Raw genomic sequence first — 26,900 nt, forward strand, 5'->3', positions numbered from 1 at the left:
ATATTCAGTAACTACTACAGAGGACAGACAACTTGAGAGCTGCAACTCCAAAATAAGAAGTTGGGCTAAATGACCTTTACAATCTCATCCACTGTCAAACAGGTAGGGGCCCGATATCTCTAAAAGTGAGATAAATGGATATTGAGAACAAAAAAGAACCAACCACCTCTCCGTAACATTCTCCTGCCAATTTAGAGCTTGTCATCTTCTTTTTTCCACATCTAAACCTTGAAAGCTCAGGATGCACATTTCGCAGGTGAGGATCAGGAATAGGAAGCTCTTCTGTTTGGGAAAGCACTTGAACAAAGTAAACAGATGAGAAATGAGGACCTATCGAGTGCTGTGAAGTATTAGAATTCACTGCAGATAAACTGTCTTTTGGAAAATGGGGATTTACACTATAATATCTTTAGGGATACATTATATATATTTTTTTCAGACAAATAAGCATGGTCCTTTTCTAGTCCACTTGACTCAAACTCCAGAGAATGAGCTGCTGTGGTCTATAGTGTCCTGGTCAAGGGAGATGGAAGGATTGGGTTCCTGGGCCCGACCTGGGAATTAGATTTCCTTAAAAAGGTCAGATATGGTGCAGACTGACATGCCAAAAAAGAGTTAATAGTTAGCAAATACATAGCCTTTCTATGTGTCAATACTAACATATGCACATGACATATATGACTTATTTAATCCTCTCAACAATCCTATAAAGAAAGTGCTATTATCATCATCTTGCCCATGTGAATACTGCCCAAGGTCACACAGCTGGTAGTGATTACTGAATGTTACATAACAAATCCCTCAAAACATAGTGGCTTAAATCAATAATAATAATTTATTTATATATTTCATGGTTTCTGTGGGTTAGGTATTCAAGCGCAGCGTGGCTAGGGGATCCTGAGTCAGAATCTTTCATAAGATGTCAGATATCACCTAGAGCTGTACCCACTGGAACACTTAACTGGGGCTGGAGGATCAGTGGGTGCTATGTTGGAGCTGCTACGCCCACAGCTAAAAAGTGACAGAGGCTCTATGCCACCCCAGACATCTGACTCCACAGTTCCTGTTCTTCACCACTCCACGACGCCACTTCATGGCTGGAGAGATGCCTTTTCCCTGTGGCCAGGGAGGACGGGAGGAGCACGAGAGAGGAAATACTAGGAACTTAGGTATCTTTGGATGAAAAGTTTAAATTTTCTTTCTTTTTCCCCTTAGAACCTTCAAAGTCTTATTCAAGGTCCAGTTTTAGGTTGATAATTCCCTTTAATATGCCTCCAGGAAACCACTTTTGTGTTGGCAACATCATCCCATTGGGAGAACTTAGGCCTGGAGTTCTTTTTTTTTCCTTTAAAATTTTTTTTTTTATGTTTTAGAAACAGAATCTCACTCTGTCTCCCAGGCTAGAGTGCAGTGCCTGAGCTCACTGCAGCCTTCAACTCCTAGGCTCAAGCAATCTTCCAGCTTAGCCAGCCGAGTAGCTGGGGCTACGGGCACACACCACCATGCCCTGCTGGGCCTGGAGTTCTGACTGCTGGACACCCAGGAAACGGTAGAGATCCCAGGTGGAGCCTCTCAGAGGTGAGATGAGGAGCCAGGTGGCAGGAAGAAGCAGGGAGAAGCAGGGAAGCAGTTTGGCCTAGCTCCTTGTCACCCTAGATGTCTAGGGAATAAAGGAGAGGATCAATCTTAAATTTGTATCAAGGACAGCCTGTGACAGACACGGGTTACAAACTAGGACAGCTGGTAGTTATCGATGAGTGTCTTCTACTGCAAATGAATCAGATGCTAGGCACACACACAAAAAAAAGGTTCAAATGTGAATGTGGATATGTGAGAATGGTCCCCAAAGAAGCAAAGTCAAAGAAAAAGTGGTGATTCTGATAAACAGCTTTAGCTATTAACAAATAACTTATTTCAAAATTTGGAAATTACCAAGTAAAGCTGAAATTTAATCACATTAGCATTCAGTCTTCTCACAATTTGGATATAGTCTTCTCAAGAATTTTATATAGAAATCTGAGCAGGGCTTTCCCCCAAGCCAGACACTGGTAATTCCTGAATAAAAGGCAAAATGGCTAATATACACATGAGAATTTCCCTCAAACTTTCTAGTAAGCAGAGAAATTCAAATTAAAACATAAGAGAATATTTTTCACTTATCACCTTGGCAAAATTTTAAATAATAATACACAGTGTTGGAAAAGATCTAGGTAATAGAGACACTAATACACTATTAAGAGGTGTGAAATTAGTTCAGCATTCAAGAAGGAAATTTGCTGGTATTTATTACAATTCTGCAATGAAGTGTTATGTTACAGACATACTTCCACTTGTTCCTAAAGAGGCACATATGAGAAAACCCATTATCAAACAGTGTATAATATCAAAAAATTAGAAACTCAGTTGTTCATCCATAAAGGCATGGTTAAAAATAATTACGTTATATGCATAGTGGAGAATATTGCCCAGTATTTTAAAGGAGCATGGAAAATCTATATAAACAGAGTCATGAAAACTTTTCCAGGTCATACTGTTAACAGAAAAAAAAGCAAGTAGAAAACAGCTTAATCCTATGTTTACAAAAATAATTTAAAACTATACACTATGTAGGTATGTATCTATAAATAAATAGATCTATATTAAAAAGTTCAGAAGAATGACTATCTTTATATTTATATGAATACAGGGAAGAGAATATACAGGTAGAGAAGACGTTGTTAAAAAGAAAATTACAAACTTTTTCATCAAGAACTTATTCATGTATTACTTGTGTAAAAAAATAGAGAATGTTTTCTATTCATTGAACTATTCTCGATCAAGTACCTAGTGCACAAAACCATTTCATAAGAACACACAATATCACCCTTGTTGCAATCACATTCTCAGAAAATCAAGCCTTGTTTGCCTGAAACTCTAAGCAATAGTGGACCAGGTGTTTGAAAAAATGAGGAGAAATAAACCCATCTATCTCTGCTGTCTGCTTTTAGTTTTTAGCATGACCTTCTTATGGTTTCTGTCTTGGTATCCTTTTTACGATCATTGCTTCCCCCCAAACTCATGTAAAAGGTCTGAAACATAAACCATCAGTTCAACTGGAAAATTGGATATGAAAGGATGGCTTCATGAAAGGCCAGTTTCCACATTTAAGGCAAACTCACTTTTCCAGGTGAAAATTGCAAATAAAAATAGATCAAAATTCATGGTTTTTTCCAACATGAGAAACAGATACTTAGCACCCAAATCTCAATGAATACTCTGTTTTCTCTCCAAATTAGTCTATATAACTACAATATAAGCTACATACTGTCTATAAATGCTACCAACAGAACAAATATGAAATTATTCAATAGTTTCCCTGTTCATCACACCCGGTTCCTTGGAGCAAGATGTTTACATCTGCTCTAAGCTTCCAACTACTTTTAGCTATCAGAACGCGGTCACAGCTATCTTCCTCCCTAGACAGCAAACGGCTTGAGGGTCAGAGTGTGTCTCATTCTCCCCTGGATTAACCATGGCACAACATCTAGCTCAGTGATGAGCCAATAACAAGTTCTTCAAAATTATTGTCTATGAAATATCCAATTGATTTTTAAATGCTGTGTGTTAAACAGAGCACCTATAGAAGAAATTTCTATTCCTGTGGTTTATTACAAGTCATGAAAGGAAACATGCAAAACCATAAGCTACAATTCCAAATGTGATCCTTTGAAACAGAAGTAGAAACATGTAACAGAATCTGGGAGCTGTAGTGGAAATATGAGCACTGCAGTTCCTTCAAGCCAGAAACTATATCTTCTATCTCTATGTTTCTACATCCAACACTGTGCCTGATGACCCAGTGGGTGCTCAAAGATATTACTGAATCATGATTAAACCCCTGAGCAGCCTTGGGCTTCGACGGCAGACAATCTTGTGTGTGAGTCTTGGCCTGATAAATTTTAGCCATGTGACCTTGAATTTTCTGTTACTTTGGATCCTTATTTGTAAAACTGAAATTAAGAATTTCATAACCACCAGGTTGCTGTGAATATTAAATAGGTAAAATATCCATGGCAGTGCCTCGTTCTTGAAAAATAGTATTTATGTGCCTGTTCACTTCTATCAAGATAGAAGCTGAGGTTCATTTTGCATGTACTCTAGAGGAAAAAAAAAAGATGCTAAAAATCAATGAAAGAATTGTCCTGGGCCAGTTTAAGCCTTAGCCACCACAAGTCTTTGTCATCTTAAGTGATAGTAATATGATATGAATTGTTAGAAGATTTTAAGTCTTTGCAATCTCTTTCCTTACTTCTCCCCAACTGTCTCCCCACCCTCACCACCTAAATAAAAGCTTCCTTTTTCCACTTGCCCTCATTTTTGCCTCCCAAGACAGAAGCTGAATTTGTGAATTCAAGTCTTGAAGCTTGATGGTGAAGACAAGAGAGAAAACAAGACCTGGAGAAGCAAAGAAGGAAATTTACAAAGGAAAAAATCAAGGTTCGTTCAGGGGAGAATAGAGAAATCATAGGCAAAAGCAAAGAGGTAGGAAAGTAACTCTTTTGAGCTAAATTTCGGAAAGAGTGTTGGGTAGAGATTTGACGGGGAATATTGCCTAGAGAGAGGCTTCTGGGTGCCTAAGAAGTGTGAAAGATAAGTTAGAGAGAAAAAGAGGAAAGATTTTTAAAAAGCGATTGCAGTGAGTTACAAATTTGATATCTTTAAATGTTCTCCAACAAATTTAAGTCAAGATTGCAGGTATGTTTAGTCATTTGGGGATGCTGATCTCTGCATCTTTATGTGCAATACCATGCAAAAGCTGGGTCTCCTAGTGTCCTAAGCTTTTTTCAGAAGTTCCTAAAAATTAAACTTGCCCTTAATACAGGAATGAATAATGAAAGAGACTGTAGGTGGCATACAAAAAGTTATATGTAGTTTTGTTAAGAATATTACACATAATAAGTGGAGACCAAGAGAGGCTAGGGCAAGCCGGTTCCCCATGGAAGGCAGATTCCAGTGTGGCACTTGCCAACAGGCCTTCGGTAGGCTCTAAGACTGGATTCTTCTTCCCAAAAGGACAGAAAATGCCTATGCATGTACACAAGTTTAAGCTCATATGCTTCTTTATTGTAAGTAAGTAAAATATCTAGAATAGATCAAGTTAAAATGATCTTTACATCATTGTCAACCACTTGCTAAAGGCAGGGAAGCCCTCTCACGTAAACTCTACTGAAATATAGAACATATAAAGAAATATGTATGTCTTAGTTTCCTAGGGCTGCCGAAACAAGTTACCACAAACTTGGTGACTTAAAGCAACAGAAATGTATTCCCTCACACTGCTGGAGGCCAGAAGTTCTAAATCAAGGACCTGGCATCCACACTCCCTCAAGATGCTTTCCCAGTGAGAATTCATGTCACGCCTCTCTCCTGGCTTCTGTTGGTTCCAAGCATTCCTTCCTTTATGGGCACATCACTCCAATCTCTGCCTCTATCTTCACATTGCTGACTTCTCTGGGTATTTAGCCTGTGGACCCTCCACTCTGCCTCCTATTCTATCTGTGTGTCTCTCCTCTTTGTGTCTTTTATAAGGACAATTATCATTGAATTTAGGGCCCACCCAAATAATACAAAATGATCGCTTCTACAAATTGTTGAATTGTAGAATATGTATATATGATTACATCTGCAAAGATTCTTTTTCCAAATCGGGTAATGTTCACAGATTCCAAGATATGACATGGACATATATATTTATAGGGGCCAACATTCAATTCACTACATTGTATGTATCGTAAGTACACAGTTCAGTGCATTTTCCTAAAGTGAAATAGCCATCCCCTAAATCAAGAAATTAGCAGCAGCCCTGAAGTCCCCATATGCCTCTTCTTATCACAGTTACCACTTCCAGGATAACTATTAGTTTTGCCAGTTTCAGAAATTTATATAAATGAAGTCATTGTGAGATCACATTGTGAGACATTCATCATTGTGATTCATGTAGATATAGATCATTCTTTGTCATTGCTATGTGGCACTTCATTGTATAACAATACCACAATTCATTTGTCCATCTACTGAAAATGCACATTAGTATTGTTTCTAGTTTTGGCAATTAAGAACAATGCTTCTATAAATAATATTTCCAGAATAATTATATTATTCTAAAAGATCATTCTAGAATATTCAAGAAGATCATTCTAGAATAATTATGATCTATAGAATGATCTTCTAGAATAATTATAGAATAACATTTTAACATGTCTTTTGGTAAATGTATACAAACATTTCTGTTGAGTATGCACCCAAGAGTGAAATTGTTAAATTGTAGAATATGTATATATTTTGCTTTGCAACCAATTTTCTGTAGTGGTTGTATTAGGGCAGCTTTGAAACTTAAACTCTCAGAGTGATTAGCTAACATCTACTGAAGTCCCCAAAAAACTTCTCTGAGGTTAAACTTATCACAGTGTTTCCAGTGTTTTGATCAGGTTTAACTCCAGAATTAGTGGAGTTCACCTTTGTATAAATGGTTTGTTAAATAAATTCATAGTCTCTACAACATTGTGGAGAAAATGCTTCACCTTCTTACAAAAATAAATGGAAATACTTGAACTTCATTTATATACATATACAGCCTGGGTGAGACCACTGCCCCCCTAGATAGCCTGGCACCATTTGTACAGTCCTCGGGACTCCTAGGTCTGTCCAAGTTCAACAAGTTCATTCCCGAGATTTGCTGCAAATTCCACAGCTCTGCTTTCTAAGCATTTTATTCATTGGATGCTTTTTTCTCTACTGTACTGGGCAAAACTAGAGGGGAAATGCAACCTATCTTCTGGGTTCCAAAAGCAATCCACTCTCACCAGTAATTTCATGAGTTTTAATCAATGTTGCTGAATATTGGTGGGCCACTAAGAGAAAAACATTATGGAGAACATGGTTTACCATTACCCAGGCTCCACTCCCTTCCTGTTGGATCCCCTGGTCCACATACTTTTTCCTCCATTATGCAAAGCAATTCAGTGCCCCAGCTTGTATCCACAGAGCTGCATATCCAAATCTATCAAGGGATTCCACACAACAGGGCCTTCTGTATAGCTGAATCTAGACTCCATCAGAGACAGAGTTATGAATACAGAAACTTGGGGAAAAGCAACCACTACAAAAAGAAGTAAATGCAACGTATGTCCATGCAGTGCTCCTTGGTTCCTTAAAATCTTTATGGAGTGTGTGCATCTGCCAGTAATGTTGGCTAAACTAGGTAGGGTCATAAGAGATTTGAGAAACTTTTCTAAATGGAGCCAGCATTACTATTCAGAAGGCTTTTATGCATCTTCTGCAATGAATGCTTCCACTTAAGGAGATGTTTACAAATATTAAGCCCATTCAACAGTGACATGGTCATACGATAGCATCATTTCCTGTGGAAAAAATGCAGAGTCAGTGCCCAGAAGTTCCTAAGCAGCATCTCTGACTCCAACTTGCAGGGTCTGGAAAGCCAATTACCTCACGGGGGATTATTGTGTCAATACAAATCGGTTTCAAAGTTCACTCAATTCGCTCAAGCTTAGGAGAGGTTCAAAAGGAAGGGTGCACAATGGAGAAAGCCAATTCTCTAAAATCTTACTTTGGTTTTGATTATAAATCTCTAAATTGATTTTCAGAGCACTATATAAGATAATTGAATAAAACACTTTAAAAGTGCAACATTCTTCCAGAACATGGTGAACACTGGCAGATACTTTCCCCAGCAACGTTTTTTCTCTCCGGTTTTTGCAGCAATAATCTACTTTTCCTAGACATGTGGACTGAATGAATTTAATCCAGGGTTATGCTGGTGCTATGGTCTAAATGCTTGTGCATTCCAAAATTCATGTTGAAATTTAATTGCGATTGTAACAGAATTAAGAGGTGAGATCTTTCAGTGGTGATTAGGCCATGAGGCCTCTGTCCTCATGGATGGTGTAATGCTGTTATCATGGGAACGTGTTTATTATGAAATAGAAGGTTTGATGCCCTTCACTTTCCCTTGCCCTTCAGTCATGTGAGGACACTGCAGCAAGCTGCCATTTTTGTTATGTAATTTACGGAAATCACTCAGTCCTTCGTAGTTAAACCACATACTTTCTTCAGCACCTCATCTTGCCCAATATATACAAACTCTTAATCTGCCAGCAGTGAGAAAAAATAAGGGGAAAAACCAAGAATATGGGTTTTAAGAATAAAAGAAAAAACATTTTTTTTCTTTTATGAAGTTTTCTAATATCTGAGAAAAGAACGAGAGTTCTGAACTGTAAAAGTAGAACAATTTAGTAAATATGTACCATAATTTCTGAAAAACACTGGTTTTGTTCTGTAAAGTTCTCATTACCACTGGACTCAGGCTGTCTCTGGAGCTCATCAGATTCTGCTTTACCTCCCTATAAGAACTCTTACTCTGCTTCACACTTTCCTAGATCCTTTTCTGTCCCCACTACTAGGAGATCAATGCCTTATAAGCTCCCCATCTAACAGTGTCATGAATAATAATTGCTGGATGAATAAATAAATACAAGTCAAACAAATCAACAGTCCTCAAAAAGTTTATAATCTATTATGGTGAGATTATAAGGCAACTCCCCTTGCCTATTCACCTAGTAGTGCCTCAAATCTTTCCACATCTCTCCCTTCCACTGCCATACTCTAATCCAGTTAGTTATTATTTCTCATTTTGATGACCTCAGCTTTTTCTTGCATTCGGCTTTTTCTAATCTACTACCTACCTAAATATGTCTACACCCCCAAAATGATTCAATTATTTTCCTATTGAAAGCCCACCAATCACTTTCCATTGCCCTCAGGATGACAACCAGATTTCTTTAGCATGGCCCTTGATAATCTCTTCTTTGATCTCTCTCCAGACCTATTCTGCCCTGTCCCACTCCCAGACACTCAAGCTCTAGGCTCTGGCCAACTGGAATTTCTCTTACACATGCTCTCTCATTTCTGATCCTTTTCACAAAAAAATTTTCCTGCCAAGAATATTCTTTCTGCCTAAATCCTCTTCATCCTTTAGTGCTTATATTTAAAAATCACCACCTGGAGCAAGTGTTCCCTGTCCTCCCCGATAAGATGAGGTGACCCTGCTATGTTCATCCATTGCTCCCTGTACTTCTGCCGTCGTAACTCTTGCCATACTTCTTTAATCCTTTAGTTTTCAGTCTCACTCTTAAAAGATTCCAAGACTTTCAAGGAGAGATTGTCTGTTCCCTCTCTCAATGTTAAATTGAAAGCATCTAGCCCAGGACCAGGTACCTTTTGACACTGAGTAAATATTTTTTGAATGAATGAATGATTGAATGGACAATCTCCATGTGGGGTGGGGTTATAATAAGGGAAACATAGAAACTAATCAGTAGATTTTTGCAGTAATGAAAGAGAAAAGCAATAAAAGCCTGCAATAAATGATGGGATGGCAGTGAGAAGAGAAGCAAGCTGTGGTCATGGCAGACATGATGAAGGCCGGAAGTTACAGAGACTGGAGAGAGAGAAAAGGAGAGCCAGAGAAGATGGTTCATTGCAGATATATTTTAAAAGCAAATAGGCGAGGCCAAGGCAGGTGGATCACGAGGTCAGGAGATTGAGACCATCCTGGCTAACAAGGTGAAACCCTGTCTCTACTAAAAATACAAAAAAAAAAAAAAAAAATTTAGCCGGGAGTGGTGGCGGGCGCCTGTAGTCCCAGCTACTTGGGACGCTGAGGCAGGAGAATGGCGTGAACCTGGGAGGCTTTAGCAGTGATTAGGCCATGAGGCTTCTGTCCTCATGGATGGTGTAACGCTGTTACAGTGAGCTTGTAGTGAGCCAAGATCGCGCCACTGCACTCCAGCCTGGGCGACAGAGCGGCTAGACTCCATCTCAAATAATATTAATAATAATAATAATAATAATAATAATAATAGGCATGCACACATACATAATTTCAAGAAAAAGGGAAAATCTTGTTGCTTGGTTTTTGGAGTGTGGTAAGATGAAATTCTGAAGTAATTTCAACAGCGTTTCCTTCAGGCATTCGTTTCCTTTCTGGTTTTTTGCTTTCTGAACTCACAGCAGAGGCAGTGCCTTGAGTATCAAAGATCAAGCTTATTAAGATATCATTTTGTCCAAACATGTGCCTTTGCACATCAAGATCAGGCACCTAAGGGATTCACAGAGCAAGATTCAGGCCATAAATGACTTGAGAGAATGTAAGATGACATGAGTACGGTGTTCTAACCTGAAGAGATGTAAACATTCAGCCAACTGTGAAGAGAATACTCAGAGGGCACGCCTGGGGATCAGAAGCTGGGGAGCCTAGATCTCTGCTGCTTCCCCCACAAAGTTGAGCCCCAGAACAGAGGGTTCCATAAAGAACCAAAACAGGCTTGGGGGTGGCTACCAGAGAAGAAACTTGTATCTTGCTTCTTGGGTGAGATTTAAGATGGTGGTGACACCCACTCAAAAGCCCCCATTTCAACATCGTGCTGGTCTTCAGAGAGGAGACAAAGTGGGAACCTAATTAGGCATAGCTCATAAATACTTCCAACAACACAAAGATATGACAGTTATAGAGCAGACAGCGTATTTAGACACATATACACATACAAAGATATAGAGATATTTGAATCGAAAGGAAAAAAAAAGAGAGGGCCTAAAGCAGCCACTCACCCTGAATTGCTCACCCACCTAGTGGGCAGTAAGAGAGCGTCTATTGTTTTCCTCTGTCTCCAGGAAGAACAAGGAATTAGCTGAGCAGTTGGTGGACCTGACATAAACACATTCATAGTCAAGACAAGTAGTACATGAAAGGAATGTCATGGTCCAGTGACTAAGGAAGAATGGTAACCATGGACAGATCAGCTGTAGATATAACAGGGATACATGATCTAAGAGCAAAGAAATGTTTGTGTATCAGTAGAAACCATTGGGATTGGATGCCAATGACCAGAACCACACGTCCCTTCCCTAGTGTCATATAACCATCCTGGAACCAAAGTGAAGGGAGGCAGAAGGCATCCATGAGGGTATCTTGAATAAATATTTTCCCAAAAGGAACTAACAAAAAACAGAAAGTGACATGCTTCATCTAACTTTTTTTTTTTTTTGGCCATGAGAGGGTATGGGGCCAAAAGCCAACTTCAGTGCATCTATAGAGAAACTTTTCTACCATATTTTTACATGACTGAGTCACACAATTTATGAAATATGTCCCTACCATAATAGCAATACTTTGGTTGGACACAGGTGGAATTTATGTGTTTCCACCCCATGTGGTTACACTCTTGCAGATACATAAAGATAAAGGATATACCGTGTGTATATTTCAAGAGAAAAAAATGGTGCTCTCATTTCTAACCATTTTAACAGAAAACTTTTAACTTAAAATGATCACCCATGTCCATATTTACATATTCAAACATGCCATGTGAAAACATTTGAAAAGTATTCTTTTTATTCCTCCTCCAAATTAGAAATATTATGAAGAATCTATTATTTCTTGCTACCGTACCATTTAAAAAGCTATAATTTCCAACTCTACCATAGTAGTGACTGGATACTCATGCTGGGTAAATCAGAGCATATGATCAGTGTGATACTAAATTATTATAAAAGTATATATGTGGTTATCTTATTACAGATCTGTCCTTGCATTATGTAGTTACTAGGTTATACATGTGTAATACCATTGTGTAATATATATAGCATCAATATGTTTCAGATGCATGGAATCAAATAGTCCCAGCATTTAAAAGTTGGAACAACTCTAGAAAAGATCCAGCTCAACAATATCCTTATACAAATGATTGAGCTGAAGCCAAGAGTAGTTAAATAATCTACATAGTCACGTTGTCTCCATTAATCCTGCAGCTAAAATGAGACCCCTGGAATAGCACTACTCTGATAACTTTAATTAACTTCAAGGTTAATATGCTTCATAAATTCGTATATCAGTTAAGACACTTTAAGCAGCAAATAACTAAAAATACAATTGAAAATGGTTAAACGATAAGGAAAATGTATTATCTTGAATAACAGGGAACATGAAGGTATAATAATTCCAGGGTTAGTTAACTCTACGGTTCAATCACATCATCAAAGGCCTGGATTTCTTTCCATCTTTCTGTTCTCTCATCCTCAGGCTGTCCTTAGGCTGACTCCCCTTATGGTCATGAGACAACTGCAGCAGTACGTACAGGAACCTCAAGAGCTAGCACAAAAATAAGGCAAGTCTAAGTGTTGCTTTATGAGAACAAAGGCCATTTCCTGGAAGTACATCCAAAAGACTCACCTGAGTTTCTTGTTGACCAGAGCTACATCCAGTGCTCATGGAACAGGACACCCATAAGGGGCTTAGATTAATCAGGACATTAGAGAGAGAAATATATCCAGCTTCCCCTAAAGTATGTGGCCACTCTTAGAAATGTGGATACCTGCAGGAATTGAGTCAAGGATGAAAGGGAAAGAAAAAGAAATAATTGGAAAGCAACCAGTAGTGTCTGTCACAACTGGAACATGTTCCTGGGTGTAAATCAAACTTGGCTCTCAACAGTACAGAGAAGATGAGTATTCCTATGATCAAACTGAAAATCCTTGATAAAGCAAAGAACTATTTCATTAATCATGTGTCCTTCATGAAAACCCAGATCATCATATATAAGATTTATTTAAATAGCACAACTGAAAAAGCACAATTTATTCAGTTGGTTACAATCTATGTCTAAATAACAAACTTTGGGAATTTTTCCCCTAAAATATCCCTTGGTAATTAACAACCTTATTAATTAGAAACTATTAACACTCTGCTTCACAGATGAGAAAATTTAGGCTCAGATAAATTGACATTTGTGATTCTCAAAGTATGGTCTCTGGATCAACAGTATTAACACCATCTGGAAACATTAAAAATGCAAATTTGGGGCTCTATCTCAGACCCACTTAGTCACAATCTTTGAGAATGGGGACTTCTTATCCATGCTTCAGCAAGCCTTCCAGGTGATTCTAATACACTAACAAGTTGAAGAACCACTGCCCCAAACAAATAGCAATTGGATTTGAATACAGGTTGTCTCATTTCCACAGCCTGTTCATTTAATCAGTTTGCTAAACTGCCTCCCAGTAAACACAGAGATGCCTAAACACAACAAATTATGAGAGAATGTATTATATTTCTCTCCATCATAAAAAAGAAAAATAATGGACTGGGTAGAAAATCAGACTAAAGTAGAACAGTACCATATTCTGTATCCATATTTCATTATTGATCCTTTCTGTTGCCATCATAAACATGATCCATGTTAATTATCAAGAAAGGGGTAAACAGTAGTAACCACCTTGGCCACCCTATGACCTGATTGCTCTGGCCTTACTTTAGAATGTCCAGTTGAGAAGTGTGGAGGGTAGAATTCTTAAGCAAACTAGACCCTTCAATTTAAGGAAGAACTTCTTTTGATAATTTTATATTCAAATGATCTGATGCAGAATTAGATGAAAGTAATCAATCATGAGACAGCTGTGGGTTACTTGAACAGATATTTTTATAATGATTACAGGCACACACAACACCACATTCTTGAAATTATATTGCCTTGTGTTACAAAGAGCTTATTCTTCCCATAATGGCATCTTGATAGAATGTGGGTGGGCTGAATAGCTCCCAGGGCATTAGGAAAGCAACGACATAAAGTCATTGTTTTATTTTCTGTAGCTCCTCTGGATAGCTTGAGGGAAATTATGTGACTACTCTACAAATGATGGGTAACTGAATTCCGGAGAAATGAGTCAAGGGATTGCATGACATCATAAACTAAGAAAGGACAGAGTTTGGGTCCCATTTCATGTAATCAGGACCCTGCAGTCTATTTTCTTTATACTTTGCAGATGTCTCCTCTGTGAGCTATATAATTATTTTGGCTAAAGTTGCACTCTTCTCTTTTTCATCCTTTCCATTTTCACACTGAAATTATGAGAAGTGAACACTCTATTTTTGATACTTAATATTACATAGAACAACAGCAAATTGAGAGTTCAGGTGTATACATAAGCAATCATTTAGGTTTTATTTAATTGCACATGATCTACTTATCTCAAAACCAAACTGATGTCTATTCAGTGAGATTAGCAACACTCTGGACATGGTAGCTCCACATTCACACGTGACTGAGTAAACTACAAAATGCCTCTAAGCCCCCACTTAACCCAGTAACTGACTCATAGACAGTAACCGATGTGTGTGTATTATGGTTTTTGTTATTTTCTCATTGCTCATTGTCATGGTAAAAATAATTTGAAAAATATACAGTTGGCATGCATTTTAAAAAGTTTTTGGACAAATATTCTCTGAGAAGTTTTGTCACTTTTATAAAATTTTTAGAAAAGTCTTTGACTTTTAACAAAAATGTTAAGTGTCAGAGCAAAAGTTGTATATTAATTACCATATACTCAGGAATGAGTATATAATGTTAAAAAATGTGAACAATTAACTTATCTGAAATTACTTGCTTTTGAGGAACTGTACTAGAATACTCCTTTATGTCTTAAATGTAGAATCACAGATTTTCTTTATAGTTGTAGATCTAGATACTTTTTTGCCAAATGTTTCCCTTTTTTTTTTTTCTGAGACAGAGTTTCACTCTTGTCGCCCAGGCTGGAGTGCAATTGCACGATCTCAGCTCTCTGCAACCTCCGCCTCCCAGGCTCAAGAGATTCTCCCGTAGCTGGGATTACAGGCATGGGCCACCACACCCAGCTAATATTCTATTTTAAGTAGACATGGGTTTTCACCATGTTGGCAAGACTCTTGACCTCAGATGATCTGCCTGCCTCAGTCTCCCGAAGCGCTGGGATTACAGGCACGCGCCACCATGCCCAGCTTGCCAAATGTTTTCTAAGCAAGGTATATTAATTGCTTTTTTTTTTTTTTTTTTTTTTTTTTTTGAGATAGAATCTCGCTCTGTCGCCAGGCTGGAGTGCAGTAGCATGATCTTGGCTCACTGCAACCTCTGCCTCCCAGGTTCAAGTGATTCCCCTGCCTCAGCCTCCCAAGTAGCTGGGACTACAGTTGTGCACCACCACGCCCAGCTAATTTTTTTTTTATTTTAGTAGAGATGGGGTTTCACCATGTTGGCCAGGATGGTCTTGATCTCCTGACCTCGTGATCTGCCCATCTCAGCCTCCGAAAATGCTGGGATTACAGGAGTGAGCCACCACGCCCAGCCTGCTTTTTTAAATTGTAGCATTTTGCAACATGTTTTATTTTATGAAGACCTGAAATGGAAAACACTCCAAAGATGGCATTGACAAGTGCATTTTTAACCAGCATACTGGCTACCTCTAGATATGCCTTGTGTGCCTAGACCTAGACAGCTGGTTGTTTAGAATTAGGCTGAGACTGTAGGTTCTACTTTACATCCCTAATTACTTCTCTCCCCTGAGATTGGCAAACTCATTTAGTCTAAAATGTCGCCTTGGCAATGAATGAGGTGGGAGGGTTTGAAAAGCTCCGTGGTCACAGCCAAAATGCTGGCTCCAAGAGTTTGTACTTTTTCAATCACTCAGGAGTTTTACACTGTGCATTTAAGGGCAGGACATTTTAAAAACAAAACCAGGTTGTTTTATTTTCTCAGGATTACATGAGGGGTATTATAAATACTTAACCGTGGTAACTGTGGGTTCTCAACCAATGTGCCAAGGATTCGTTTTAGGCTGAAATGATTTTGTGAAGTATATCACAGGACAATGATGAACATTAACCACCTTTACTTAAAATAAAGAATGCCATGAAATTAACTGTGATATTTAAGCTTCAGTTCTTTAAAAACTTCTCTAGACATTCACTGGAACTCATCAGAATGAATCAAATAAATTCAACAAGATTGGTGTGATGGTTAATTTCTGGGTCAACTTGACCAGCCATGGGGCACACAGATATTTGGTTAAACATTATTTCTGGGTCTGTTTGTGAGTGTGTTTCTAGATGAGATTAGCATTTGAGTCAGTGAGTACAGCAGACTGCTCTCCCTAATGCTGGTGGGAATGAATAGAACAAAAAGACCGAGAAAGACACAATTTGTTTTCACTACCTGACTGTTTGAGCTGGGACATCAGTCTTTTCCTGCCCTTGGACTGGGTTTATACCATCAGCACTCCTGGTTCCCAGGTCTTCGGATTTGGACACGGTTTACACCATCAGCACTCCTTGTTCCCAGGCCTTCACATTTGGACACGGTTTACACCATCAGCACTCCTGGTTCCTGGGCCTTCGGATTTGGACACAGTTTACACCATCAGCACTCCTGGTTCCCAGGCCTTCGGATTTGGACACGGTTTACACCATCAGCACTCCTGGTTCCCAGGCCTTCAGATTTGGACAGAGCTTATACCATCAGCACTCCTGGTTCTCAGACCTTTGGATTTGCAGAGGGTTTACACCATCAGCACTCCTGGTTCCCAGGTTTTCCTGGGTCCACATCTTGCAGACAGCAGATTTTGGAACTTTTCAGTCTCCATAGTTATGTGAGCCAGTTTCTTATAATAAGGGCTACTTACTGTCTTATTGTTCTAACTTTTAACTTCATAGTTAACTAATAAGTAGTTGATTTTCATTTTAATTAATGCATTCATTTTTCCTAATACAAAAAAAGTACTTTTTTTTCTCAGCACAAAAAGCAGAAAATAAAAACCCACAATCCCAGTGTCTGGAGGTGACATTTATTAACATGTTGTTTTTATATTAACACCGATACATATACATCTTTAATGGAAACAGAATCTTACATAGATGCTGGTTTTAGAGGTTTATCAATGCCTTTTTTGTGAACTTTTTATTGAATATTGACATACATACAAAAAAAGTGTACAATTTTCGAAGTAAACATACCCACGTATATTTCAAGAAACAGAACACTGCCAGTATCCATGAAGCCCTGGCAGGCCTACTCTCCATTACTACCCTCCCCCAAGAGTAGTCCTCAACCAAATATGTAACATCATGAATTTCCGTTGTGTGTTTCAGACTTTTGTGCACTTGGAATCATGCACTGTGTATTCTTACATACCTCACTTTTTTTTTTTGCTCGATATTTTGTTTGTGAGTTTATCTAGTTGCTGTGTGAGGTTGCAGATGATTTCTTTCTATTATGGCATAGAATTCCATTGTTGTACCTACTATTTTTAACTGATGGTTTATCTAATGACAGTATTTCTATGGAAATACATATTCAACAAACATTTTTCAGGTACCTATTACATTCCTCATTCTGTACTACATACTCTAAATGGATATCACTCATTCACTCTAAATATCTAGTACACAATATTATCTTAAATCTCTGTAATATTTTTTCACTACAAGAATGAACCATTCACTTTGTTTTTAATGATCCTTAAATGTGGTAAAGAAAAAAATAATGTTCTGCTTCCATATTTAGAATTGTAGAAAGGAATTTGTGATTCAGTGAAAAACTACATTGTCTAGACCCTAAAGGATACGCGATAGGGCTATCTGATCGAGATTCCATGGACATGATTTTACAACTCTATAAATTGTAAGAAACCTAGAGCAAAAAAAAAAAAAAAAATCTAATCGATAGACATGCAAATTCTGTCGTACTGGAGATAAATGACTTCCCTCTCCATCTCTCTCTCTATATATATAAATATATATTACTTATATATTTATTACTTATATATTTTTATTACTTATATTATATTTATTAATATATATTACTTATATATTTATATATATTTATACATATAATTATATATATTTTATATATAAGTGTATATATATACATAAAATATATAAATATATAAGTATTTCTAAATATATAAGTATACATAAATAAGTATATATAAGTATATATATAAATATATATAAAGTTTCTCTGTTGAGTTAATTATATTTGCCTCAATTAATTGACATGTTTATTTTTGTATCTGTATGACAGTCATGATTTTCTTTTTCTGAAAATCCTCTTTTCACAGAATTGTACAGTTTCCTTCAGTAGCAAATTGCCTAAGCAATGCTACAAAATGTACCAAGATTTTTCTTAATTCTAAAAATAAAGTACCTGCCTGAAGGTAGGGCACAGGGGATCTGTTTAACCTTGTTGGCTTAAATATTTTTTCCTATTTCATGCAAACAAGTCACACATTGAATTTTTTATTTGAGACACTTCACCCATTCTTTCTTGCTTGATGCACATTCCACTTCACATCATTGTATATTGATTACTCCCTGTGTCAGGAATTCAATCTCAGATTCTATCAGCCATCCCCATTACTATGAATGGAATTTCCTTGTTCTCCTTGGTTTCTCCCTGATGAGACTCATTCCAGTCATTGTTGGTTTATTATATGCTTCACACGCTAAATTCTCCAGATCTGTCCCAGCACAGAGCTTGGCACACAGGAACCATTTAACACTATTTTAGGACTGAATGAATAAAAGTTAATATTGTGCTAGAGTCTGAATGTGTCCCTTCCAGAATTCATGTTGAAATTTAATCCCCATTGTGGTAGTAGAAAGAGGTGGGCCCTTTGAGGAAGGGATTGAGTCATAAGGGTTCCACCCTCATGAATGGATTACTGCCTTAAAAGGGCTAGTTTAGGGCCTCTCTTGCCCTTCCATGTTCCACCATGTGAGGACACAGCCTTTCTCTCCTCTAGAAAATGCAGCAATGAAGCGCCAACTTGTTGGATGAAGCAGAGAGACAGGGCCCTCACCAGACACTGAAACTGCTAGCACCTTGATCCTGGGCTTCCCTGCCTTCAAATCCATGAGAATATTAATTTCTGTTGTTTATAAATTGCCCAGCTTAGCATATTTTGTTACAGAAGCACCAATGAAGTAAGACACATTACTACCAATTTGTTTTTATGCCAACACCAGTTATTAGATATGGAAGATTGTATAATGATTTCTAGAAAATGGCAAGTGAGTTCGTGAAAAGTTTCCGAAATTTGTGAATGTTCAGTTAATGTAGCAAATACATATAAAAATAAATCAAAATATTATTAACAGTGAAAGAAAAGCCTAGCCATAATCACTTTTAATTCAATATTTAAAAGCTATCAAATCCACCAAATACTTTATATTCTGAAACTTTAATATGAACATAGGGTTGCTTATTTCTTCTGATAAGTTTATTGGTGAAAATGCAGCAAATATATTAAAAATGTTACTTAATATATCAGAGTAATGTGCAGGGGGAGGATGGTCTATATATCACAAGCTCAGAGGAAGGAACCTTCCATAGGTATACTCTTTGACCAACAACTGGTGGCCTCCTGAAGGGGATCAAAGCAGTTCTGCCTTCAGTTTCAACTCCAACTTCAAGAGTTTGGATCCTTTCTGTCCCCGCTTTGTCACTGACCAGCAAAAACTGTCTTAACTTTTTCTGAACCTTCACAAAGCAAAGCCAAGAGTGTCTTTAGAGGCCTGACTTGAAAACTAAATCAAAATAGAGTCAAACGAATGAGAGAGACCCATGACAGTTCTCAGTTTCAAAGGCGTGAGACCTTTATTTTCTTCATTCTCATCTGTATGTCTGGGTAAACAGACATCTACTTAAGGACCCTGCCTCTACCTTCCATTCCCATTGGGCAAGTCTTTAACACATGATCATGCCATCTCCGTTAATCACTTCCTAATGTGTTGAGAACTTTTGTTCTGGATAAAATTGGCAAGAATTTTTTCTTAATTGCATTTAAATATTCATCCAGAAGGGTGAGAAACCCTGATAGGCTACAATAGGGATCAAAAAACTTTTTCTGCAAAGGGCCAGACAATAAGTATATTTTTATCTTTGCAGGCCATACAGTTCTGTCTGTAGCATGAAAGCAGCCACAGACAATATGTCAGTAAAGAGACATGACTTTGTTCCAATAAAATTTCATTTACAAAATTAGTGTTCCAGATTTGGCCTATGGGTCATGGTTTGCCAACTCCTGAGCAAGAAGACTTTAGAAACCAAAAACCTTGGTTCAACAGATAGGTAGGTAGACATATAATTATGTAAATATACAAGATGTATTTATTACACCTTGTGACCTGAGCCACCCTGATGGATGTGAGTAGCTGCATATGGTTATGGGGTGGGGGGCATGCGGTGACGTTTACCCCACTGCTCTCAATTAAGACTATAACAAAAGCAAATCTCTTACTAAATTCTGGCACAGTTAGATTTATTAGCTAGTAGGCACATGCAACCTTGATAAAATCCAACGTCTATGTCATTTTGGCACTCAATAAAAAGAGAAATATTCTGAAGACTTCACCTGAAGGAAATGTGATAATTTTACAGCTGCAGGATACAAATGATCATCTATTAGAGTTAGGAGACCAAAAACCCTCCAAATCACTGGTGGGACACAGGATTATTTGAAAATCAAGGTGACCAATTGATTTGCATGACAAAATTATGCCTGGGGCAAGGGTGGGCGTAATGAGGATAAGTGTTTCTACATTATCTTGAATACTGCTAAATTCACCAATGAGAAATCATTTCAGATACCTAGTTTGCTAATTATTAGGTTGGTGCAAAAATAATTGCAGTTTTTGCCATTAAAAGTAATGGCAAATCTTTAATTACTTTTGCCGCAACCTAGTAACAATCCACTAATTTTTATCATTGATAACCAATTTCTAACTTTCATTATGCTAATTAGCTAAGTTCCTGGTGTACATTGGTTCTGAGAAGAGTGAAAGCACTTACAACTCTTTAGTGATTTATAGACATCATAACTCCCATTTTTTAAACTGGCTTTTTCCATTTAGGACACACTATAGCTAGATGGCTTCTATTTGAGCTCACTCACTGGCAGAATGTTAAATTACCCCTAAGGGCAGGCTGGGAATGAAAAAGGACCAAACCCAGGGAGGAGAAAGTGGTGTCATAAGTGTGGCAAAACCCGCCGAGGACCAGGCCTGTTTGGGAGGATAAAAGGGGGGTTCCAATCTAGAGGAGCAAAACTAGATTGTGGTTTCAGATACACAGAGTGGAGATGGGGAGGTGCATGGTTATTCCAGGTAATCTATTCCAATAGAAAAAGAACATCCAGGGCAGGGTTTGACCAGAACAAAGTGGGCTGCTAGTGCCAGGAAATCAGGTGGCTACTGGAGAGATCCAGTGAGACAGAGCATGTAAGGAATAGAAATGAGAGAAACCGGCATCTAGAAGAGGCAGGAGGCAGCCTCTGTCAAGTGCAGAGGGGCAGAAGAACAACTGAAGAAAAAGCGCTCTGGGTATAGGGTCAACTGCCTTCTCCCTGGTCTAGGTGTGGAGCAAAGAAACTCGCTAAGCCCTTAAATTTGATTTCTATGAGCTAGACTTGGATCAGATAGGGTCTGCCAAGCACAGGAAAAAAAAAAAAAAAAAAAGATGACTACAGACTTTGAAGACAATTTCTTGAGTTAAGAAGATTAGAAACGAGGTCATGCCAGGTAGAATTGCGGGCTCAACAGCTTTTACAAAGACATCTTCAAAACTTCATCTCTCCCCCAGTTTCTTTATATCTGTCCATTGTGTTAACTATTCCGCTTAGGTCACATCTGAGGTAACTCAATGTTTGCAGTACTCCAAGACTGCTCTCAAAGTGTGTTGACAGCTTTAAGGGTTTGCCACTCTCAGAAAGGACCCAGTTGGTCATTTATGGATGGCAATTCTAGAAAGTAGTTTTCCTTGCATAAGCCATAATCAAAACTTGGCAAATCCCAGTACTACACAAATACTACAGTTATAAAAAGAATCCCAAAAGCACTCACTTCAAACAATATTTCATGCAGTAAAACTCAAGTGCAATGAAAAATTTTGGACATTTTGTTGAAAGTATTTGTAACTCTATTTGAACTGGGTATAATACATACCACCAAACAAACAGGAAGTGAACAGATCATCAAATAATGCATTCTTTAGGTGACTTTTTAAAATAAACATCTATTAAAAATTTCAAAAATACACATATAGAAATAATAATACAATAAACCTCCATGGTCCCAGCACCCAGATCCAACAATTATTCAAGATTTTGCTGCACTTATTGTATCTATCCTTTTTTCTTTTTGTAGAAGTTGGTGACATGTTTTTGAGGCTAAAAGTAGAGTCAATATGTGTCAATATTTAGAATTAGTTGTTTTTCTGAATGTGTCTTTTAAGAAAGCACTTTAGTGTTTTTTATTTGTTCACCTACTTTGAACCACTTGCAACAAACGTTGAATGCCTCCTTTGTGAAAAGCTCGATGTGCTTGAAATTCTTCTGCCTTCGGTTCTTAAAAGTGTCAAACTCGTTCTGGGAATGTCAAACATCTTTCTGGATTCCTTTATCTCCTTGTACATGGCTTACTCGTGGCAGGAAAACAAAGTAATCTAGCCATGTTGTGTAGATAATATGCCAGCATATTGGGACTTAATTTCTGTTTAAGAGCATTTGCCTTCTACCACTTTCTTCCAAAGCAGTATTGTGTTGTTTTAATAATGTTAAATTAGGGCAATAAAAGATATTGCCAATTATTTTGTATTTTGTTTGTATGTAACTGTGCCTTGTGCCTACAGAAAAGGAGCTAATAGTTAGAAGCCACAAATGTAACCACAGTTTGGAATAAAATAATCCCCAGCTCTTCCTAACTCCTTAGGACCTGGTCCAGGACCCATGTTGCCGCCTCCTGTGGTTTGCTCCACTTTGAGAGTTGCGCCTGCTGGTACTGCTGGAATTGAGAGCCTGTCAGCATCCCCAGTCTGACCTCTTTATTCATGGGTTTATAACTCAGCTGCTTAAATTTGCCCTGAGCGAGAATCTGACACAGAGTTTTAACCTGAGAAACACAGCATGACTTTACATGTTTGTGACCGTCATACTTATATATTTTTTCCTCTTTACAATAAGTTCACCAACAATATATATGTGCATGACAACTTCATTGTTTCAGAGCAATGTCAAAAAATTTTGGAGAATCTGCTGTGAAGTTGTTTGACATTTAAAACTACACTAATAATATAATTTAAGAAAGCCTTTCCTTTAAAGAGGAAACTAACTCATAAGACCAGGAAATTGGAGACTTTAAAAAATAAATTTTAAAAATAGAAAATGAAGTAGTGACTTCTGAGAATCGGAAAATGAGCTCTTATTCATCTGGTATTTCACTATGCCTGTTTATCATAAAAGCTCTTTGAAATTGGGTATAATGACATTAAATAACCAAAATCGAGACAAACATTCTATAAGGGATTGTTATGGGTTCCCTCTAATGTGGTAATAGATGTCATTTTAAAAATGCAACTGTACCGTCTAGATGAAAGACGGTGACTCCTAACACATTGGTTACAGACAATTGAATATTACAGCTGTCTTTCCTCCTGACTTGCTCCTATCATTTTATGGAATGCAACCAGTGTTCAATTGGCATGGAATTCTTCCAGGATCAAGGAAAGCTCTCATTCAGAAAACTGTTGCGTTCACTCTGAAATAGGTAATAAATCTACACGATTAAAGATATACTTGCCCCTACTGTGAGAAAAAAAGAAAAAGAACCCTTATAAACACTTCTGAAATCTGGTGGGTCTCTCTGAGTTTAAAAGTGTACTCAACTTCTTTTTTTCTCTTGTTTTTGAGACAGGGTCTGCCTCTGTTGCCCAGGCTGGAGTGCAGTGGTACAATAACAACTGCAACCTCTGCCTCCTGGGTTCAAGCGGTTATTGTGCCTCAGCCTCCTGAGTAGCTGGAATTACAGGCATGCACCACCAAGCCCGGCTAATTTTTGTATTTTTAGTAGAGATGGAGTATCACCATGTTGGCCAGGCTGGTCTCAAACTCCTGACCTCAAGTGATATGCCCGCCTTGGCCTCCCAAAGTGCTGGAACTACAGGTGTGAGCCACACATACCCAACCGGCTGTACTCAACTTCTCTAGACCACAGTCTCCTTTTCTGCCAAATGGGGATTCTAATATCTCACAGAGTTCTTATTAAAGGCATATGTGCTAATATGAAGAAAGGGCCTAACCAGGACCCAGTATACAGAAAGTGCCCAGTAAATGTCAGTCACTGCTGTTTTGAATGGATGACACATTAACTTTAGGATTCCATTTCACTGTAACAAGTGGTCTCTTTTCTGTTTAATGGCTTTACACCTTACTAGATTATTATCATTGTCTCCTGAATAAATGGAAGTTTTCTAATGTCTTCCCTGCTGGAAGCTCATGCCTTGTAGTACTCAGAAGATCAAATTTGAATGTTAAATTGCCTACAAGTTTTTCATCTTCTGCAACAAAAGTAAAGAATCTTACTTTCCATATGTACTGTCAGATGGAGAGAAAATAATACCCTCCTGAAGAAAAAATTATTTAACCCATATAATATACTTGCCACATCAAAGTCTGATTTATCCAGAAAATTTTGAATGTTTTTTTCAGTCCTCTCAATATTAGCCGACATTTGAAAGAGATTAATCTATTGGCTATGAGTGCTTCTTAACACGTATTTTATGCCAGCCTTTATTTTCAATAGATTTTTAAAACCATTTGATGATCAATTCTGTTTTTGCTTTGGTTATATTTGAAGAGAGTTTTTCATATTTAAAGCTAATGATTGTCCACCTACAAATGATGTATAACACTGCTCTTTCCAATGATAGTTTAATAATCAGCAGCTATGTATTTAATATTTACACTCATCCATGTGCCCACATCCAGATTGGTGTCTTGCCATAGTTAATTCAAATCGCTTTTCTCCCTCCCCATTTGTAAACACTATCCTGAAGCTGGTTATACCATCATCATGCATGCTTTAATAGCTTTAATATTTCTTATATACTACATGATGCTTTTACAAATACCATGATAATAAGTAATACAAGACAGGGCACCCAATTTTTAGAGGTATCAAAAGTATGGTACTCACAGTACCACTTAGTTCAGTACCATTGTACTAAGAAGCTCCAAAGTGTTATAGGCTTAGTAGTTCAAGGAATATGTGTTGTGCTGGGCCTTTAGTGGAAGCGAGTTTGAGATGGCCAAGGTGGATGGTGGATGACATTCCAAATGGAGGAAAAATGGGAGCAGAGGCACAAGTGTAGAAATATAGACTATGCATTAACTTCATTGTCTATTTCCTGCCTCATGAAAATATAATTAATTTGTGTTGAATTAAGTTATTATACTGCATCCTGCACTGTTCTGGGTGCTATAGAAATAACAAAAGGTTTCTACTGCAATCTCTTGAATATAATGCATTAAACCTATACATTAATGTGAGATAAACTAACGAATCTGAATCATTTAGCAACTCTGCTTCCCCTAATCCTGAACTACTGTTTGGCTTTCTATCTATTCAGTTATTTTGTATTACTTAGAATCGTTTCTTTTTTTAATGACTTTCTGGATAGAAGTTTCACATATTTCTTAGAAATGCAATTCCCAGATTTGTGGTTTTCATTTTATTATCAATGAAATTTCTTTTTTCTCACTATATTTTCTAACTGCATAATATTTGTGTAATAGAATTCTCTAGGTATTTAGATATTTACCTTGTATTTAGGCACTTAGCTGAGCCTTACAAATCACAAAGGTGTTTCAGCTAATTATTTTTGACATTTCTAGGTAATAATCCTCTTTTGTATTAGTTATACTTTTTATCTTTGTTTCATGTCTTATTGTGTAGGTCAAAACTTCTAGAATTGTAACAAGGAATACTGACAAAAATGAACAGCCTTATTTTACTCCAGTTTGAGGAAATGCCTCAAGTGTTTAATATTTAGATATCATAATGACTATTGGTTAGAAATAGATTCTCATGTAAAAGAAAAATTCTACCATTCTATCACCTACATTTGTGCTTGGACATCACCACCATGTAAAACAAGGTATCCTTGAACCTCACAATGCAGGCCCCTGATACGTGCTGCCCCGGAAGAAAAGTGGTTCTTCCTACCTCTCCAGAAAAGGCCCTCCCATTTCCTGACCAAGGTAAGAATTTTCAGTTTTCAGAGGGAAAACTCATCCCTACTTATATCAAAAGGATGAGATAGGTCTCCACAGTACCACATTCCCAAGCTCTAGAATCGTCCATGCTGAATTTCACCAGGCCTGGTGCCCCATCCAGACAGGACTCTCTATCAAGTCCACCTTGGATCCTTCTCACAATCTTGTCTATTAATGAAATAATACAGTTACATTTCCTGCTGGAGTGCTGAGGCCTCACACACATCTCCCCAAAACAAATAAGTTTAAGGTGAGTCCAGTCTAAATACATATTTTAAAAGAAAATGGTCTCTAAATTTAAAGAAACATCCACTTTGCAATACTACAAATAACATTTCGAGGTAACTAGCTGCTTTCGGGTGGTGATGACTTTAAAGATTTTGTTCAACAGAAAGAGGGGACAACAGACACTGGGGTCTACTTGAGGGTAGAGGTTGGGAGGAGGGAGAGAAGCAGAAAATATAACTATTGGGTACTGGGCTTAATACCTGGGTGATGAAATAATCTGTACAACAAATCCCCAAGAAACAAGTTTACCTATAACAAACCTTCTCATGTACCCCCAAACCTAAAATGAGAATAAATACATATTTTGTTCAAGAACAGTGTGGGCATATATGCTATGTATTCACATCTACCGTACACCCTGGCCCCTCCCTTACCTGAACATCCTTCCCTGGGCACATATCACTGTCTAAGACATCACATAACTTATTTATTACAGCATTGTCTCTCTCCCCCATCTAAATGTGACCTCCACAAGGGCAGAGATCTTGTCTGTTTCGTTCACTAATAAATCCCAAGGATCTAAAACAATGCTCAAGAGAGTAGTTGCTCAATAAATATTTTTTTTTTTTAATCAATGAATGAAAAAAAATCAGATTCTGGAATACTTTTGCTAAAAAAAAAAAAAAGACAACCTATTAAAAAAG

The 26,900-nt window shown here is 37.6% G+C and overlaps 1 long non-coding RNA gene across 1 annotated transcript in view; it reads right to left on the minus strand.

The window, feature by feature from the left end:
- Positions 1-235: 235 nt before the first annotated feature.
- The window catches only part of LOC105463155 (uncharacterized), a 106,899-nt gene continuing 80,234 nt past the window's right edge, over positions 236-26,900 (minus strand). Inside the window, exon 4 of the long non-coding RNA XR_011624225.1 lies at positions 236-297. This is a non-coding gene — a long non-coding RNA (uncharacterized lncRNA). The remainder of the gene's footprint in view (positions 298-26,900) is intronic.

Source organism: Macaca nemestrina, chromosome 6 (assembly GCF_043159975.1).
Source record: "Macaca nemestrina isolate mMacNem1 chromosome 6, mMacNem.hap1, whole genome shotgun sequence".
Taxonomy (NCBI): domain Eukaryota; kingdom Metazoa; phylum Chordata; class Mammalia; order Primates; family Cercopithecidae; genus Macaca; species Macaca nemestrina.